This window comes from Eleutherodactylus coqui, chromosome 12 (assembly GCF_035609145.1).
Source record: "Eleutherodactylus coqui strain aEleCoq1 chromosome 12, aEleCoq1.hap1, whole genome shotgun sequence".
Taxonomy (NCBI): Eukaryota; Metazoa; Chordata; class Amphibia; order Anura; family Eleutherodactylidae; genus Eleutherodactylus; species Eleutherodactylus coqui.
In genome coordinates this window covers 6,352,754-6,372,647 of record NC_089848.1, presented here as the reverse complement: position 1 = coordinate 6,372,647, position 19,894 = coordinate 6,352,754, and the positions used below count along the sequence as shown (strand labels likewise).

The following is a 19,894-nucleotide window of genomic DNA, read 5'->3' as shown; positions in this document are numbered from 1 at the left end:
GCCATACAGAACTAGCCCCAACCCCTGACAAAAAAAACAAGTGAGAACCTTCCTGGGGATAGTAGGCTATTACCGATGTTTCATCCCTGATTTTGCCTCTATGGCAGCCCCATTAACAGAACTCACGAAAGGGAGATGGTCGGTAATGGCACAATGGTCGCCAGAAGCAGAAAATGCATTTGTAGAATTGAAACGTGCATTGTGTCAGCAGCCTGTGTTGGTGGCGTCTGACTTCAAGAAAGCATTTATAGTCCATACAGATGCGTCTGATGTGGGTCTGGGAGCCGTTATGTCACAGGAGGTTAATAGGGAAGAACATCCTGTCATGTTTTTAAGCCGGAAGCTTAGCCCCTGCGAGAAAAATTACGCAATAGTGGAGAAAGAGGCCTTGGCAATAAAATGGGCACTAGACGCACTGAGATATTACCTACTGGGGAGGAAATTTAAATTGGTCTCAGATCATGCCCCCCTAAAGTGGATGAGCAAGAGGAAAGGGAACAACGCCAGAGTAACAAGGTGGTTCCTGGCCTTACAGGAGTTTGACTTTGAAGTTGAACACAGGCCAGGAAAAGCCAATGGTAATGCGGATGCCCTCTCAAGGGCGCATTGTTTGGGGGTTGGTGCCAAGCCCCCTGGCTTGGGGCAGAGGGGGGTTGGGGGTATGTAGTAGAGTGAGAGATAAAGTGTGGGACAGACGGTACATATCACAGAGACTACTAGCATCTGTGAGATAAACCCGGTCAGTCTCTCACTCCAGTACTCAGTTCCACCTGGCCCAGACAGGTGAGGTGCATAAATGGGTGCAGGTTGCAGTGTGAAAGAGGTGTGTCCTGTGTGAGCAGCAGAGGCTCACAGAGAGTGCTGAGCTAGAGACACTGCACCACGCTGCTGGGAAGGTTTGCTTTACTTTGCCCTATTGGAGTTTACAAAGACTTTTGTGTTACTATTGCTGGACTGCTTATTTAACCCCTTGAGTGGCACACCCGGAAATTTTCCTGGACGAGCTCTACTGCTCATAGCGACATAGCCCGGAAGATTTCCGGGCTATGTATCACTATGGGAGCTGCAGAGCACAATGCCACAAGCTGTGACAGTGTGCTCTGCCTGCACAGACCCACAGAGAACAAAGCAAGGGCTTTGAAAAACAGAAGCAGAAGATATTGCCGATCTGCCGGCAATCTCCTGCTTTGTTTACAGGTTGCCATAGAGACCATCGGCTTGTCAGAAGCAAGCCGATGGTCTCTGTGGCAGGGAGAGCTTGGTGCTTGGCTGTGAGAGGACAGCTAGGTACCTGCTCTTACAGCAGAGATCAGAGAAAACCTCCGATCTCTGCTGTGTTAACCCTTTACATGCGGCAGTCTATGTGACTGCAGCATGTAAAGGGCTGTCACTGCAGCATGTAAAGGGCTGTCACCATTGGACCCCCGGAATGTGATCAGGGGGTCCTGATGGGTCCCTGTGGAAGTCCCCTAAAGGGACAAAAAAAAAAATTTAAAAAATTACAAAAACACTTGTCTCCCTTTACTTTGTAAAAAATCAAAAATACAATCACACATGTGGTATCCATGCATCATAATGACCCAGAGAAGGAAGTTAATACATTATTTAACCCCTTAATGACATGGCCCCTGTTTTTCTTTTTCCCCCATTTCCTTTTTTCCTCCCCCCTGTTTAAAAAATCACAACTTGTCCCACAAAAAACAAGCCCTTATATGGCCATGTCAATGGAAAAATAAAAAAGTTATGGCTCTTGAGACGCAACTGCAAAATTAGTTGAAATTCAATGATTAGACCATTTTAAAAAACCTGCCGTGGTGGGCACGACAGGGTGGTAGGAAACCCGCCACTCAAGGGGTTAAAAGGACTTTCCTTGAACTTTCTGTTATCTGGAGAATGCCAGTACTTTTTGTTTTGTTCATCAAGTTTGAATAAAGACAAGACGCTCAGCATTTGGTCGTGTCCTGGTGTGTTTCCCCCTGCATTGCTACAATTGGTGGAGGATGCGCTGGCAGTAAAAGACCCACGGGTACATGTCCTGGGTAAAATCAGCAGTGAGCATGCAGGCGGCCAATACAACCATGGAGGAGTTGATAAGGCAGCTGGTGCAAATGAACATGCAGCAACAGAAGGCTCAAGCAGAGGTAATGCAAGCGCAACAGAAAGCAATCGCCCAGCAGCAACTAGCACAACAGGAGACAAACCAACTCCTGGTAAAGCAAATGGCCCTGCTAACCGAGGTGGTGCAGGCCAAAGAGACTGTGGATCCCTCCAGGCAACATGCACAGATGGACGCTTAAAAAAAGTAAGAGGGACATTACTATTACATTACTATTGCTGGACTGCTTATTTAAAAGGACTTTCCTTGAATTTTCTGTTATCTGGAGAATGCCAGTACTTTTTGTTTTGCTCATCAAGTCTGAATAAAGACAAGACGCTCAGCATTTGGTCGTGGCCTGGTGTGTTTTCCCCTGCACTGCTACAGCTAGGTCCCACTTAAAATATGTATTTTTAGGGAACGCTTACAACTGTGGGCATTGGGAACTAATCTGATGTCTGGGGTAGAACATTCCAGAGAACTGGTGCAGCTCGGAAAAAATCCTGGAGACCGAAGTGGGAGGTTTGGATGAAAGAGTAACTTAGTCTAAGGTTGTTAGTAGAGTGGACGGCACAAGTAGGGTTGTAGGCAGAGATGAGGGAGGAAATATAGGTGGTGCAGTGCTGTGGAGAGCTTTATGCATGACAGAGATTAGTCTAAATTGTACTCTACATACAGGCAATCAGGCAACCATTCCGGGTCCAATAATGTATGATACGGGAACATCTCTTTAAGTGTATTATATCAACATTACTACTCTGTTTCTGTTATTTCAAATCTAATAGTGTAGATAAAATTTTTAAATGTAAGCTATGTGCTGTACAGCAGAGATCATTACTCCCACAATACCCAGGAAATAGCAATACAGTATTAGTTATCATAATGTAGAAAATTATTCAGAATAGTACAGAAATGTGAAGAGATGATTTAACTTTATTGTGCAAATATATGTGGTACATTCCTCTGATATTTGGTGGAAAGCTGTCTGAACAAGGTCAGCAATACTTTCACTAATTCAAAGGGTTTACGTGATCTACAGTAACAGATGCCAAAGCTTTAAGGCGGGTTCAAAGGGAGCAGATTTGCCAAGAAGTTTCCATGTGGACCTTTCCGCGGCATTTATAATAGCAGCAAACTGGATGAGATTTTGGAAATCTCGTCCACAAGCTGCAGAAATAATTCACACAAAACCCATACTGAACTTGAAATCGAGTGTGGAATCCAATTCCGCAGGATGTCAATTTTATCGCTGTTTAAACTGTACAGAAATACGCGATAAAACCTACTTCAAAATCTGTACCAAATGGTGCGGGTTTAGATGCAGTCTTTCCACTGCTGATCTGTAGCGGAATACCGGCTTCATTCACATTTCCGTATTTGTGCACGCACATTTCGGTTGTGCAAAAAATGATAGAACATGTTCTGTTTTTCGGCGTATTTGCACACCAAAGATCCCCATTGAAGTCAATGGGGATGCTCAAGTGCACATGCAACATGCAAGGAGATGCGTGATACACTATATAATTCCGCTGAAAGAAAAACACATCTGGAACCAATTAGATAAATGAGCCATTTCAGCGTTTATATCCTCTGCGCAAAAAAACATGCCTTGCTGGCAGAAAATGACGGTAAAATACCCTGACGTGTGCAAAAAATCCTTGTTTGTAGTGCGCAAAAGTTGCGCTGAGGCATGTGCAATTGCGCATATGTCCGGGTGAAGCGGGTCTAAGTTTTTGATATGAATGGAATACCGAATTCATATTAGGCATGGCCTCTTTTATTCCTCCCTGTACTAAGCAGTAAGCTACAAATTCATCGAAAACTTGGTATGCCGTCCCAGATCATACTCTGTGAGTGTTAGTAGCTGCAGTTAGTTTTCTGCCCCCTTGTGGATGCATGCAACTATTCCTTCTTTGGAAAAATGTTCTGTTTGTTGTATACAGATTTGTAAGGGGACGGAGAAAGTTAACCAAGTGTAGTTGTGTAAATGCTGTAGTTGTAGAGATGACGTGATAGTGTTTACCTGGGAAAGTGATAGAAAAACTAAAATTTATTAGGATAAAGGCTAAAGCGCATAATGTTTAATATGCTAATAAGGTAGTGATGGGCTATTATTGCAGAACTGCTGAGGATTACCGTATATTGTAGATGTCCATTATACAACTGATTGTTATTGCAACTGATACTGATTAAGTATAACTGTGCAGTTAGTGTTTTGTAAAGTCTCTGTTGTGGCCTCTCTTGACGTTGTATGTGTGGTCTTTAACCTAGACCTAGGCCTCTATGCTGCACGGGGAATATGCATTGAATGGATGAATGGTGGGGCATGTCTTGCCCTGCAGTACGGTGCCTGTTTTGATCTATAAGGCTGGATGTGGCACACAAGTTGTTTGTTGCAACAGTGGGGAATTGCAGAATGCATGTGTGAGGTCGAAGCAAGGTTGAGTATCGAGTTGGTAGCCACAAGAGGAAACCTAGGAAACCTGTTGAGTGGTTGGGAGCAGCGTGAATGTGTGAGCTGTGAGAGGATTACCTGTAGCCTTCCCATCAGAACTACAGTGCCTGGACTGTTGAGCTGTAGTAGCTCCAGTCAGTGACCTGCAGCCTTGCACCATGAGAACAGTGAGTGTGAACCATTGAGAGATGTGTTGAGCGTCCACAGAGTCATGTCAGGTCTGCTACCCCTTAGTGACCAAGCGTGTTTGCGCCTTAATGACCAGGCCAAATTTTGGAAATCTGACATGTGTCACTTTAAGGCTGGATTCACACGTACGTATATCGGCTCGGCTTTCACGCCGAGCCGATATACGTCGTCCTCATCTGCAGGGGGGGGGGGGATGGAAGAGCCAGGAGCAGGAACTGAGCTCCCGCCCCCTCTCTGCCTCCTCTCCACCCCTCTGCACTATTTTCAATGAAAGTAGGCGGGATGGGGCTAAGTTTTGAGAATTGGCCCCGCCCACACCCCGCCTCTCCCCATTGCAAATAGTGCTTATGAAGCCCTTCCCTGAAACGCCATTGATGGCTGCCGGGCTCAGTGGCGACTTCTGCCGCTGTCCCCTGCTCTGTAACGCTGCCGAGCTATGAGCAACCAGGGATTTCAAATCCCCACCTGCTGGTAGCTCTGATTGTGATTGGCTGAAGCACTTTAGCCAATCACAATCAGAGCTACCAGCAGGCGGGGATTTCAAATCCCCGGCTGCTGATAGCCCAGTATTACAGAGTCAGGGACAGCTGCTGAAGGCGCGACTGAGCCCTGGCAGTTGACAGGAGCTGAGTTTTTTTGTTTTTTTTTACACTATTTTAAATGGCTTTTCAGGGAAGGGCTTATGAAGCGCTTCAGCCAATCACAATCAGAGCTACCAGTAGGTGGGGATTTTAAATCCCTGGCTGCTGATAGCTGATCTACAGAGCTGGGGACATTCAGGAGAAGACGGGAGGTGAGTATGTATTTTTGGGGGGTGCATGATTTTTTTTTTTTTCTGGCAATTGTGTCATTTTAAAGACAGGTTTTTTTGTACAGCACACATATGAATGAAGAGGTTCACCGCAAATGGATCCCCCTGTTTGTCCCGTGTTCAGAAACACACACATTGTGGCGCTAATCTACTTACAGGACACATGGCTAGGCCTGTAATAGAGGGAACACCAATTAGATTTCAGGGCATAACTGAATAAATTCCAGGCCCCATTGCTCAATTGTGCAGAAAAAAAACCTGACTCCCTAAAAATAATCCCCCCACCTCCCTTTTTGGCATTCCCTAAAACTTCGATTAAAGCAATAATGTAAATTGTGTGTTATGTCTGAAAACTGGGGCAATTATGGAGTCTGGTTGGGATGTGCACATGGGGCAATACAATTGTGTATCCCTCCTCCTCCCATGCTTTTTTGGGGGGGGTATTTCTTGACTTCAGCAGTAGGGATGGGGTGTAAAAAGTGGTGCTTTATGAGGCTTCATGAACTTGCTGTAGTTCGGGGGTCTCAAACAGAAGGCACGCAACAAGCTGCTCCTGGAACTGCTGGAAGGTGAGCGTTCCTGGGGCTTCTTGTAAATTACGTAGGCATTACAGGTAGCAGTCTGAATAATGCCCATAACCGCGTACTCACACAGATAGTCGTGCGCAGTACACCTTTTTTAAAAAATTATTTCTCATGCTGTCACTTAGCGATGACCCGGGTACCTGCAGCTGGTACACAATGTAGTTGCGTATGGGCTGCGGTTATATCTGTGACCATGGAGCACAATGTGCTCTTTGTTGCATATATCCATTGTAAAATAGAACATGCTGTGTTCTGTTTTCTGCAAGTGGATTTGGTAATTTCGAACCCACTAATGTGAGTGAAATTGTGTAATCCAATGTATTTGACTGATCCACGTATGAATCAAACGCATGCGTAATCCACAATTTCTATCCGGTCATGTGAGATCATTACTAGAGATGAGCGAGCATACTCGTCCGAGCTTGATGCTCGTTCGAGTATTAGGGTGCTCGAGATGCTCGTTACTCGAAACGAGCACCACGCGGTGCTCGTCTCGATTAAACGAGCACTGACCATTGAATTCAAAGGAGCCGGCAATACAGCCGGCTCCATTGAAAGCAATGGGCTGCCGGCGATCGCACAATGAATTTTCGGGAAGGGCTTAAATATATAAGCCCTTCCCTGCAATTCATCCAGAAATGTGTAAAAATAAAAAAAAAATATATACTCACCTGGTCCCGGCAGATGGAGTTCAGCTGCGGCCAGCTGGCAGTTCTCCTGAACTGCTCTGAACAGCTGTGAATAGTATTCAGCAGCTGGGGATTTAAAATCCCCGCCTGCTGAATGAGCTGCCTCTGATTAGTCACAGCCTGACCAATCAGAGGCAGATCTCACTCACACCCATTCATGAATTCATGAATGGGTGAGTGAATGCTGCCTCTGATTGGCTCAGTGCAGCTCTCAGCTGAATGACAGCAGTTCAGCACCACAGTGCAGGGGACAGCAGGAGAAGACAGCGGCTGTGCCCTGGCAGCTGAAAGGAGGTGAGTATCTATTTTTTTTGTTTTTTTTAAATCACTTTTAATTCATTTCCAGGGAATGGCTTATATGTAAAGCCCTTCCCTGAAAAAGAATTCAGGTGTGCCAGCGGACCATTGTCTTCAATGGAGTCGCCAGCAGCAGCAGCGGCTCCATTGAAGAGAATGCCTGCATTTGTATTCTTTTTTACACTAAAATCTTTCTTTTTCAGGTAAGGGCTTATATTTTTAAGCCCTTCCCAAAAATTCATCCCACGCTCGCCGGCAGCCCATTGCTTTCAATGGAGCCGGCTGTATTGCCGGCTCCATTGAATTCAATGGGCTAATATTGTTTTTCGCTGCCACAGCTGTTACAGCTGTGGCAGAGGAGAACGATCTTAATGCGGACATAATTTTTTTTTTTTTTTTTACACATTTTAGGATGATTTTCAGGTAAGGGCTTATATTTTTAAGCCCTTCCCGAAAATTCATCCCGCGCACGCCGGCAGCCCATTGCTTTCAATGGAGCCGGCTGTATTGCCGGCTCCATTGAATTCAATGGGCTAACATCGTTCTTCTCTGCCACAGCTGTTACAGCTGTGGCAGAGGAGAACGATCGTTATGCTGACAGTGCAGGGGGGGGGGGGGTCTCACTCTTGCCACTATTGTGGCTTAATAGTGAGACCTCGGAGCCCGAAATGCAGCCCTGCATGTTGCTCCTCGCCTGCCCTATCCATTTCTGTGTTTTTTACATGACTTTGGTGATTTACCAAGATTTTCACAAATGAAAACCTTAGCGGAGCACCAGTCATATACAAAAATGCTCGAGTCGCCCATTGACTTCAATGGGGTTCGTTACTCAAAAAGAACTCTCGATCATCACTGAAAGTTCGACTCGAGTAACGAGCACCCGAGCATTTTGGTGCTCACTCATTTCTAATCATTACCTTTTTATCACATGACCAAGGACTGCTCAAAGAGGCCACCAGTCATTTCTCCAGGCTCTCTGTGACCTTTGATAGCCGGGAGCAGGGAGATTTTAAATTTAATGGGCCCTTCCTGGCTCCTGCGCATGTGTCCGGCATTTTGCTGGAGGGCGCATGCACAGAAGCCGAGGAAGGTCCATGGAGGAGGATCACGTTGGGGTTCAAACCTGGAGGCCTCCGGTAAGAAGTTTTATCTTTAACTTTTTAAAAACTTTTTTCCATTGTATAATGGCAATCACCTGACTGGGGACCGCTCACCACGACCCTCGGTCGCTGCTCTCGGCTACCTTTAGTAGCTAGCAGCAAGGAGATTTTATATTTCCTAGGCCCTCCCCAGCTTCTGTGCTTGTGTCTGCCATTCTGTTGAGAAGAGCATGCGCGGAAGCTGGGGAAAAAGTCTGAGCATAAAGATCTCATCAAGGGACATCACCGGAGGCTTTAGGTAAGTAATTTCACCTCCCCTCATGGATTGGATCTGTGACGGGAGGTGAAACTAACTTTTTTTAAACTTCTACATAAATCGCTGGGCGGGGGTTCCTCATAGAGGAATAGCCCGCTAGCACCTCTGGCTCCTCGTTCGCTTTATGTTAGTAGTGACAGCACTTAGATCCTGTCCTTATCCAGATGATCCATAGAGAATATGCTCACTGGTCCTTAATGGGCATATGCATATGTCAAGGTTTATGGGCCCAAAAAAAGGATATAAGAAAAATACTCTGTGCTTAATGGATCGGGTCAAAAAAGTTGCCACTATAGCTAAGTCGTTATTCTAAGTTTTCTTGCCATAGAAGTTAAACAAAGTTGCAACGAGTGTCAGCATGACATAGCGCCTTTTTCAAGTGGAGTATTTTTTTAAATCCTTTTTTTGGAACATAAACCTTGATGACAACAAACAAGGTAATGTTACATGGCGTCAAACCGAAAATATCACTATAGGGCAAAATCATCACACAGCGGCTCTCTTTTTGGCCACGTGATGCATGCTAACTCACTGGAAACAGTACTGATGCTCGGCAAAGTCAGGGGAAAGAGAAGATCAGGACGACAAAGAACAAGATGGCTAGATACAATTAAGGGCGCCTGCACACGGGCGGAAAACCCGCAGGATTTCCGCCACTGAAAGCCTGCATAGGATTGCGTTAACAAACGCAATCCTATGCAGACGGCCGCGCGACATCTCGCGCGGCAAACAAACCGCGGCATGTCCTATTTCTGTGCGGGCCTCGCAGAGCCCCACACAGAAACGTCACTCACCCGGCCGCCGGCTCCGGTCTGCGCATGCACCGGGGCCGCCAGGTGCGGGTGAGGACGCGCTCATTCCTGCAGGCGCTCGGGTCAGGTCCCGCGGTGAGAATCCTCGCCGCCGTATCCGACCCGCTCGTCTGCAGGCGGCCTAAAGCCACCAGCAACATGGCAATCGCCGAACTGAAAGAAGCAGTGAAAGACAGGAATGTGTGGAGAACATTGAACCATGGAGTGAGCGAGGGTCGGATGTGACTGAACGGAATCCTCATGACAAGACAGATTGTATGCACTACGCAAGATGGATACATGATACAAAATGGCTACACATTTACTTCCCTAACACACTACACTAAGGCCTCTTTCACACGGATGACAGCGATATCTGCGCTAACAAATCGATGAGATATCGCTGCTTTGTACACGCGATTTGGTAGTGTCAGTCATGCTTTTTCTTGCATTGCGTCGCTGCCACCTGTGATTTTGTCGCAAGAAAGTTAATAGGACTTGCTAATGTTAAAACCACATTGCAAGTTCGTAACATAGTTCGTAAAGCCAAATGAAGACAATGTCCATCTAGTCCAGCCTGTCTAGCCTCCTGTTTTGTTGATCCAGAGGAAGGCAAAAAAAAAACCAAGGGCAGAAGCCAATTAGCCCTTTTGGGGAAAAAATTCCTTCCCGACTCACTAATGGCAATCATAGTAACATAGTAACATAGTTCGTAAGGCTGAATGAAGACAATGTCCATCTAGTCCAGCCTGTCCAGACTGTTCCCTGGATCAACCCCTAACAGTTCCTACCTGCCTGTATACCCGGATTAACAAATAATCTTAGATTAATATCCTATAATATCCTTCCTCTCCAGAAAGACATCGTGCTATGCCATGCAGTAAACCTGTAGGCTCCTCAGGAAGGCATGGGCTGCAAAATAATCGCAAATCGCGGCTGTGTAGAGCATGCTGTTGTTTTTTATTCTCGCAAAGTAGCAGCCTACAAAACATCACTAATGTGAAGGAACCCATTAAAAAGCATGGGCTTCACATAATGCAACCTGTAACACCGTCTCATCGCAAGAAGTTCGCGTGACTTTGTATCCCGTATGAAAGCAGCCTTACACTACAATGACTGATCACACTTTACTGTTCACACTAGTATGCAGGCCGTAATGCACTAACCCTACACTGCAACATTTTGGGTGGACTTTTATGCATTTTTGATGCGGAAATGCGCTCAAAACCGACAAAGACACTTTAAAATTAAAAAATAGGTGGCTGAACTAGAGTCCATAAAAGAACTAAATATATATATTGCCAGGTAGGCTGTGAGGGCATACTTGTACTTTGCACATTTCATTCCAGCACAAGGTTACGGTGTCCATACCCCTTCAGTAGCTGAATGCTTGTTTGTCTGACCGTTATTTCTCTAATGCACAAGGCCTCCGATCGGCCGAGCGTTTACGTGTTTTACAAGGGAACAGTAGAGCCTCGACGTGCTCAATCTGGCTTCCTACTAAGGAAAAGTTAGGATGCCCCAAACACATAGAATAAATGCCCGGACCTACCAAAATTGGGTTCAGGCCACTGTTGTCAATTTTGTATGGCGTTTTTAATAACTCACCCAAACCTTTCTGTCCATTACAGTAACCTTGCTCCTCCATTATTTCTCCCTATTTTGACATTATGCAATGTGTCAGCGAGTGAAGCTCCAGGTCTGCGGTCAGCCGTCCGCTTGTGCCCTATCCCACTGATAGTGGTTCTTGCACGATGCTCTGACAGTTCTATTCGTTTCTCCAACTGGAAGTTCCAACAGAGATGTGAAGCCGCCCTTACACCCCTATAATACCTTTGTCTGATATTTACACACAAGTATTTCTCATCACATATGATAAGAGGAGGAACCCTGCTGCCCATTATAATACTGAATCTTAAATGAATGGAGAATGATCTCCGGCGCCGGTCACTAATTTAGGGCTTATTCACACAAGCGTATTTTGTGAGCCAAAACCAGGAGTGGAATATGAAAAGAGAAAGGATAACGGAAAATCACAAAATACTGAGGAAAAATATGTTTGTGTGAATAAGCCCTTATACTGATATACACCAGAATCTGGGAGGCAGAAGGTTGGCTATACAAAAATGGGGTGAGAGTAGAGAGGGGGTCAAAAACAGGGATTAATGGGGATAATAATGGGGGTTGAGGAGAGCAACGGCTGTAGGAGCCGACCAGAAATAAATGTGGGTATTATTGTATCTTGACGCCACCGGAACTAGGGGGTGAAGACAAGATGCACGCCCACAACCAATGCCCCCATCTGGATTGGCTTGTCAGGACAATGGGTGGGCATCATTTCCCCAACCTGCTCCTATGAATGTGCCCTCCGGCGCTTGGGCTTTATGGGCTCCTGTCCATGTCCCTGTCCGCCGCTCTCCAGTTGGCTGCTGGCAATCCCCACTCCGGGCTCCTATCCATGTCCCCTCCGACGCTCGCCGTTGTTCCCTTGAGCCAGCTGAGGGCACTAACAGCAGCTGAGCGACTGTGCCGGAGCTGGGAGGGGTGAAGGCAGAGCTGCGGCGCCAGGCCCACTGACAGCAGAGGGCATGGAACTATTAGCGGGTATGGCTGTGTGTGGGTCCCCTGCAGTGCTGTGTCCTGCCTGAAGGGTTATGGTAATGGTTACTCATGCCCCCGCAGCTGCTGTGACTGATGATGTCATTGCTGTTGCATACCCGCCGAGCTCACCAGGCCATCTCCCATTTCAACTACCTCCGCACCGCAGGCTCACCTCTCATTTCTCCCCGCTCGTTTTGTTCAATGGGAGGGCTTGGGACGGGAGGCGGAGATAAGTGCCAGGTTGCCCCGCCTCCTCCCATTGATGGCTGTGGACAAGGGGGGGAGAGTGCAGTTGCTTAGCTCTGCCCACACCCCACTCCTTGTCCATAGCCATCAATGGGAGGAGGCGGGGTGGACAGGCACTTAGCTCCCTCCCCATCTCACCCCTCCCATTGTGCAGAATAAGCAGGCAGGAACGAGAGGTGAGCTTGCACAGGGGACGGGGGGCAGAGGAGATCAGAGGAGGGAGTTTAGCAACCATGCTGCTAAACTCCCTCCCACCTATGGCCGCTGCCATGGGCTCCCATAGGAGCCCATGCAGCGGCTAGCGTTTTCCGGCCCAAAAGATAGTTCCAGGACTATCCTTTGGGCCTGACGTAAAAACGTCTGGAGCTATATTGCGCTGGCTGGGCTTTTTTACGTCTCAGAAATAAGCCCATGTGATCTAATGCATTGGAATCCATTGGAATCCTCCCTCCTCACCGACTCTCTGCCTCGCTTCTCCATTCCAGCGTTTGCAATGGGAGGGGGTGGAGCTAGGCTCCGCTTTGTCCCGCCCACTCCCATTGCTGGCTGCGGACAAGGGGAGGGGGTGGGAGCTTAGCTCTGCCCCATCCCGCCCACTCCAATTGAAAACAGCTGGAGGGGTAGAAGAGATGCAGAAAGCCTTTGAGGGTGGGGGGGGACTGCTCAGATGGAAGCGTATATCGGCCGTGAAAACGACGGCCAATATACGCTTGTGTAAATAAGCCCTTAATATAGATTCAGTATCAGACCTTTACATAGTCCAGAGTGCCCAAAAAGACTTCATGAGGGGTAATTTAAGCAAAATTAGGCAGTGGGAGAAAAAGAAATTGGGGGGAAGGAACATGGAACAATACCTCTTCAGCGCCACCTATTGGATGGCAGCATTCCTGCAAACCAATGTCCGACCCTTTATACACATGTATGCAACACTGATTGGGAATTGAAAACGAGGCCCGAATCCATACACAGACAGCTGTTTTGAGGTCACTGCTCCTCATCAGTGTGCATTAGGTTTCTGCGAGTGTACTGCCTATGGCCACGTATCGCATGCACACAGACATGAGCGGTGTGATTCTATTTTTGTTCCCCGCTATGTTTCATAGCGGGAATGCGTATGCCTATAGCAATGTAGGGCTGACGCTGTGTGATATGGAGAGAAATAGAGCATGCTGCCATCTAGGCAGTGTCTACACGCACATGGCCATGGATCAAAGCACATTGACCTTCATTCACTCCTCTCATTGTGTATCACAAGGCCGTGCAACGCACCCGTAATTCGCGGTGAAAACACAGTTGTGAATGAGCTCTTATGGTGAATTCACATGAGCATATGCGCAAAAATGCGCTTGTGCGCATTTTACTGTACTTTCTAAGCTGCCAGGAACCGTTCACGTCGCCTCAGGACACACTTGCACCATGATTGAAAAGGCTGTGTAGCCTAATTAGTCCCCAGTGTTATCAATTTCCCCATGAAATTGCGTCATCATCTGGTTGGCCACCGCTGAATTCTTGCAGAATTGCTGAAGGCCTTCCGCCATGTGAGAAGACGGCCGCAGGAAGCTCATAGGTTGTTGTTGTAAAATCTCCGTTTTCCCACAGCAGCTGAGAGCGTCAATATATCCCTATAGAAAAAAAGTTGCAACTGACCTTGTGACTATTGCAACAAATCCAACATAGTCTGACTCTATAGCTGCACAAGGCTTTGTTCACACTAGGTGGCGAGAGTGCCGTGAAATGCACCAAAAACCTCACGAGCCAAACTGCATAGGGTTTTGTCGCGGCTTTGATGCAGCAGCAGTAAAAGCACAACTGCATCGAAAACTGTAGCAAATACAGGTGATGTTTAGCCAATGCACCCCAACCGCTCCCTGTGAATGCATACTTAGGGCTCCTGCCCATGACTGTAGGCGCATATATGCTCACGAGAGCATGGCATGATTGCACTGTGAATGGAGCGCTATTATGGGTTCCTAAGAGCGTATCCGCGCTGCTTACTGTACTTTTTTTGCGCTGCCAGCCCGATGACATGGGCACTGCACAGACCCACAAACTGCAAAGTTTTTTAATTGACTGAGCAGCCTAATTAGTTAGTTTATGAACATTGCAAAGTCCCAAATGTACACAATATAGAGCATATCACGTTTTTTTTCGCTCAACAGAAATTCGCGCCCAAAAACGCTGAATGTGAGGAATAAATTGAGATCAGTGGGTTTCGTAGGCCTTGGGCCAGTGTCACACAGCCGAGAAAATTGTGCAGGATTTGTGCGTGCTGAGACGCACACATTTCTTGCGAATATAAACCTAATTTTTTGAATGGAGTCATACACACGAGTGATGTATTCCTGCACTAACTTTACACGTTCCTCGGAACGCATCGTCCTTTGATTTCAATGGGACCTTTAATGCCTCGCATGATTCTCGCACTTCTGATCCTCTATCACCCTTGAAACTTGCATGAGATGATCGTAATTTCACAGATGCAATGCAAGACGTTTTTGCCTGAAAATCGCCTTGCATTTGCAGGTAAATTGCACAATATTGGGCCAAGTTTCTCAGCCTAAGGGTGCATTCAGACGACCGTAAATCGGCCAGGTATTCACGCCCAGCCAATATATGGCGTCTCTCTCTGCAGGGGGAGGAGGCTGGAAGAGCCAGGAGCAGTGCTCTGAGCTCCTGCCCCCTCTCTACCCCCCCCGCACTATTTGCAATGAGAGGAGGTGGGATGGGGGTGGGGGCTAAGTTCTGAGAATTAGCTCCGCCCCTGTCTCACTTCGCGCTCCCTCTGTGTCTCCGGCCGGCTATCGCGATGTCATCGCAAGAGCCCGGCCTGTCACCATGGCAACAGGACGCCAGACACTGGCGTCCTGTATTGCCTCTGCCTATAATCGCTGTACAAGCGATAAGGCATGGCAGAGCAGTAGCTCTACCATGCCTTATGACAGCGATCATAGGCATAGTGCTGCAAGTCCCTCAGAGGGACTCGAATAGTGTAAAAAAAAGAAAAGAAAAACGTTAAAAAAAGAAAAATGTTAAAAAAATATAAAAAAAACCCTTTTTTATGCTTTTTCTAATATTAGCATAAAAAAAGGGAAAAAAAAAGAAAACCCCACATATTGGGTATTGACGCGTCCGTAACGACGTGTACAAAAAGTTGAACACACTTCTTATTTTGTACGACAAAAACCGTAAAAAAAAACTGCTAAAAAATAGAGGCAAAATGCTAATTTTTAGCATTTTGCCCCACAAAAAATGCAATAAAAGTGATCAAAAAAGCCGTACATTCCCCAAAATAGTACCAATAAAAACTACAGCTCGTCTCACAAAAAATAAGCTCTTAAAGAGCTCCGTACATAGAAAAAAAAAAAAGTTACAGGACTTTGAATGCAGCTAAAAAAAAAGATTTCCAAAAAAAGGGGGGTTTTATTGCAAAAAGTGTAAAAACCTAAAAAAAATATAACAATTTTGGTATCGTTGTTACCGTACCGACCCGCAGAAAAAATTTAGTGTGTCATTTATGCTGCATGATTAACGCTGTAAAAAAAAGAAAAAGAAATCTGTCAGAATTGATGCGTTTTCTCTCCCTGTTATCATAAAAAAAAATAAAAAAATTACGATATTGTCTATGTACCCAAAAGTGGCACCGATAAAAACTACAGATCGCCACGCAAAAAACAAGCCCTTATTCGGCCACGTCCACGGAAAAATAAAAAAGTTATGGCTTTTGAAAAATGGAGATGGAAAAATACCAAAAAATCGCTTGGTCCTCAACGCCAAAATAGGCCGTGTCATTAAGGGGTTAAGTAGTACAGGTGTGGTCAGTGGTACAGGTGAGCTAAGAAAGCTGATAAATTCCAGCAGGTCCCTCTCTAGGGGGGTGTTCCCTGAAGATGGAGGCTTATGTGGATCTGTCAGAGGAGGGGATGGCTGCCAGCCTCTGGACTCCAGTACAAGTAGACAAGTCGTCGGTTTTGCTACATGCTCCAATTGAATTTGAGCTGGAAAAGCGAATCTGTGACTCCGGTAAATGGAAGATATTCCTTGGAGGGTTTTGTGTATAAAAAGTAGCAGATGGGGATGTTGGTAACAATTCTCAATCACCGCAAACCCTTTACTTTGGCTGGAAAACTAGGCATATGAGGGCTCGTTTGTTGCAGGACAAGTTGTATTTTCCAATGGCATCATTTTTGGTTCTATATAATGTTCTTTTTTATTTTTTAGCAGGATTTGAGGGGGAAAAAAGAAATTCATTATTTGAATTTTTTTTTTTGGGGGGGGTGGGGGTTGGATTTTATTTTTATGGTGATAGATCATCAATATTCTTTGTCCCTGGAAAACTTTTTTAATTCCCCCAGGGCCGCTTTATATATCTGCCTATTAACCCCGACACATTAGTGTGTTTGCGGCTCTGTACTGACTGTTAATCCAGACAGCACGTGGTCCCATTATAGGGCTCTGAGGATATGCCTGCTGACGCGTGTCCTATTCTTGTTCGTATCAGATGAGGAATACATATCATTGTGCTGCCTATATATAAACTGGACAGCATACGGACAACCATCTCCAAGAAAAGGTTTTAATAAAAGGTGATCAAAATGTTGTGTGCGCTCCAAAATGGCGCGAGTAGAAACTACAGGACGTCCTGTAAAAAATCCTCACACTGCTAGATTGACAGAAAAATAAAGTTGCCATGGAACTGCGTTTTTGTGTTCCATTTCAGTGTTTAGAAACTTTTAAAATGTTTTATCCCACAGAGAAAGCAAGCCCTCCGACAGCTGCATCACTGGGGGGTTTTTTGGCAACCAAAAATTAAACAAAATATGGCTGCGTCATTGAAGGAGTTCTTCCAGGATTTTGCTGTTGGACAGGTCATAAATAGTAGATTGGCAATGTCTGCACTAGAGTCAGAGCTGGACGTGTAATAGGAGGTATCCCGGGAAGGATGCCTACTATTAGGCTAGGTTCACACAGGGCGGATTTGCTGCGGAATTGCGCTGCGGCCACTAATACCGGGATTAGCCAACCATGTGGACGAGATTTGTCAAAAATCTTGTTCTCATGGGGCGGAGAATCCGTTGCGGCAAGGCTGGCGCTGCAGTGCGGATTCCCCGGATGCAACATGTCAATTCTTTATTTTTTTTTCCCTGTTCATTGTGGCCTTGTTCCTCTCTATGGGAGCAGAATGGAAAAGCATGCGGCGAAGCCGCTCCAAAACCCGCAGGTTTTGAAGCTGCGCTTATCCCGCAGAAATCTCGTGGTTTTTTTTTTTTTACTGCGGCAAAACTGCAAGATTTCCGCGGTGAAACCGTCCCATGGGAACCCAGCATTATACTTCCAGCTCCAACCTAAATGCAGATGTCCAGCTCGGCAGCACGGATAGTTGCCCGAGGGTCCGCCACTAGGGATCTCCACTGATCAACTACCGATAACTCATCCTGAAGCTAGGTCATCAATAGGAAGTTCCCAGAAAACCCGTCTAGAGTTTGTTCACATGTAGCGGAAATGCTGTAGGTTTTCCACAACTGAAAATCACACAGCATTTCCGCCAAAGAAACAGCGGCTACCGCATCACCTGGCCAGCAGCGCTCACTAGCGGGCGATGAGTAGAGGGATACATTGATGGGAATAATTGCAAGGTGATGAGGAAGCGCCGCAGCAGCTGATTTCGAGCCACTACTCGTACTGATGGTGCAAATTGTGACTGTTTGCTTCTGTGCAAATACTTCGGCTTTTGCTGTGAAATTTCTGCTGCAGGAGATGTGCAATATTTCTGCTGCGTGTGAACATGCCCTTAGTGATGTAGCCATTTTTATTTCACTTTCAGCTGCACATTACTTAGTCCCCCCCCCCCCCCCCTCCTATCCCAGTGGGCGCTGCCGTACTGCTGGCCATGCCAAGTCTTGTAGACAGGATCTGGGCACGAGCCCCTCTGAACACTAGAACAGGGTAATAATTGAATTACTGTGAGTGCAGAGCTTTTGCTTGCAGCTGCATTGCCTGCAGAAGAGTTCAGCTTCCATTTATGATACATTGGTGTGCTGAGTTGACACTTTGTGTTTACTTATCACATTAGTGGAGCCTGAGCTGCACAGCACTGTGCGCATACAGCATGCTACTAAAATTAATTCAAATTGCGTGGGAAGAACTATTTCTGATGCTTTGCATTAGTTACATGATCGCATGTCATTTCTGGTTTTACACACTGGTTTTGAATAAGGGGTAAAAAAAAGGAGTCCCTCCATTGAACACCTCAAACTATGGAAAGTAGGCAACATTTCTTTTTTCTATAAATAAGGTCACATAGCAGATAGCACTAGAATGAGGCCAGATTCTTATTGCAGGATCGGCGTCCACATGGAAGATCCGCAGCAAAAGGCATGCATTGAAAGGCATGGAAAATCGCTTTTTCACTCATACTTGCAGATACAAATTGCATATTTCGTGAGCGGAGGAAAAAATTGCAGCATGCTCTACTTTGCTGCAGACTCCATTGAAATCAATGGAGGCTGTCTTACCTGCAGCCCATACTCAATTAACTTTTCATGTGGGCCGTGGGTACCCATGTCATCACTAAGTGACTGCGCAGGTATTCAAAATATTAAGGCCTCATGTCCACGGGGAAAATCAGGCCCGCCACGGATTCTCTATGCAGAATACCGCAGTGGGTCCCTCCTTTCCCGGGGACATGAGGCTAAAAATAAGATTAAACTCACCTGTCAGGACGCTGCGGATCTTCCCTCCGTCGCGGCCGGATCTTCTTTCTTCGGCCCGGCGGATGTGCTCGGCATGCCGGCAGCATCCGGACAGGTAAGTTTAATTCCAGGTAGGGTGTTCCGCGGATCCAGACGGCTTCCATAGGCTTCAATAGAAGCCTGTGGGAGACCCGCACGAAAATGGAGCATGTTGTGGTTTTTTTTCCGCCCACGCAATCCACGCCTGAAGGGAAAATGACATCCGCAGGTATTTAACTACCTGTGGGTGTCCAATGCATCCCTATGGGGCGCAGATCCGCGTGCGGGAAAAAGCTGCAGATTTTAAATAACAATTATCCCGTGGACATGAGGCCTAAAGAATAAAACTGTATTGCGGATGACCGCAGCGGCTCACAGGGTTGCCGGCCTGGCTCACAGCCAGAATCTGCTGTGGGGCTCCCAAATGCAAAACCGGTCCGTTCATGTGAAGTTGGCCAAACATTGTGAAACCCAGATGGAATATTTTGAAAGGGTACAGAACTCTTTTCATATAGTGTGTAACATGTATCCAACCTATTGCAGCTCCAGTAAAGCTCTCAGCTAAAGCCTTGTTAGGAAAACTTCACTTGAAATACTCCCAGAGAACATGGACTGACACTTATAAACTTGTCCGCTATTGTCTGGTAAGAACTTGTTTCTTTTATGTTTATGGTGTGTTATATATAATAAAACTACTTTGTCCAAAAGCATTGCGTCCTTTAGGATTTGTAGTTTTGTGGCAAAACTCATCCTGCAGTTCCATCTCAGGTGATTAAATGAACGGTCTTGTCACCTGCGGCTGGCACCCATTATGTGTATTGCCTTTGACACTCACTCACCAATAGTCGTACCCCCCCCCCCCCCAACCTATAAAAGGCTCTCGGAGGCTCCTTGTGTGTAGTGGCCTCTTCTTCCGCTTGTGTAGAGCTTGTTGACCACTGGACGCAGGGAAGAGATTTCACACCATTAACAGTCTGAGAGGGGCACGTTAT

General features: G+C 46.3%; 1 protein-coding gene across 1 annotated transcript in view; it reads left to right on the top strand.

The window, feature by feature from the left end:
- Positions 1-19,894, top strand: part of LOC136587031 (mediator of RNA polymerase II transcription subunit 1-like) — a 136,364-nt gene that overhangs the window by 32,717 nt on the left and 83,753 nt on the right. The window contains exon 2 of the mRNA XM_066585442.1: positions 19,446-19,546. The gene's annotated coding sequence lies outside the window, so the exon portion shown is untranslated. The remainder of the gene's footprint in view (positions 1-19,445; positions 19,547-19,894) is intronic.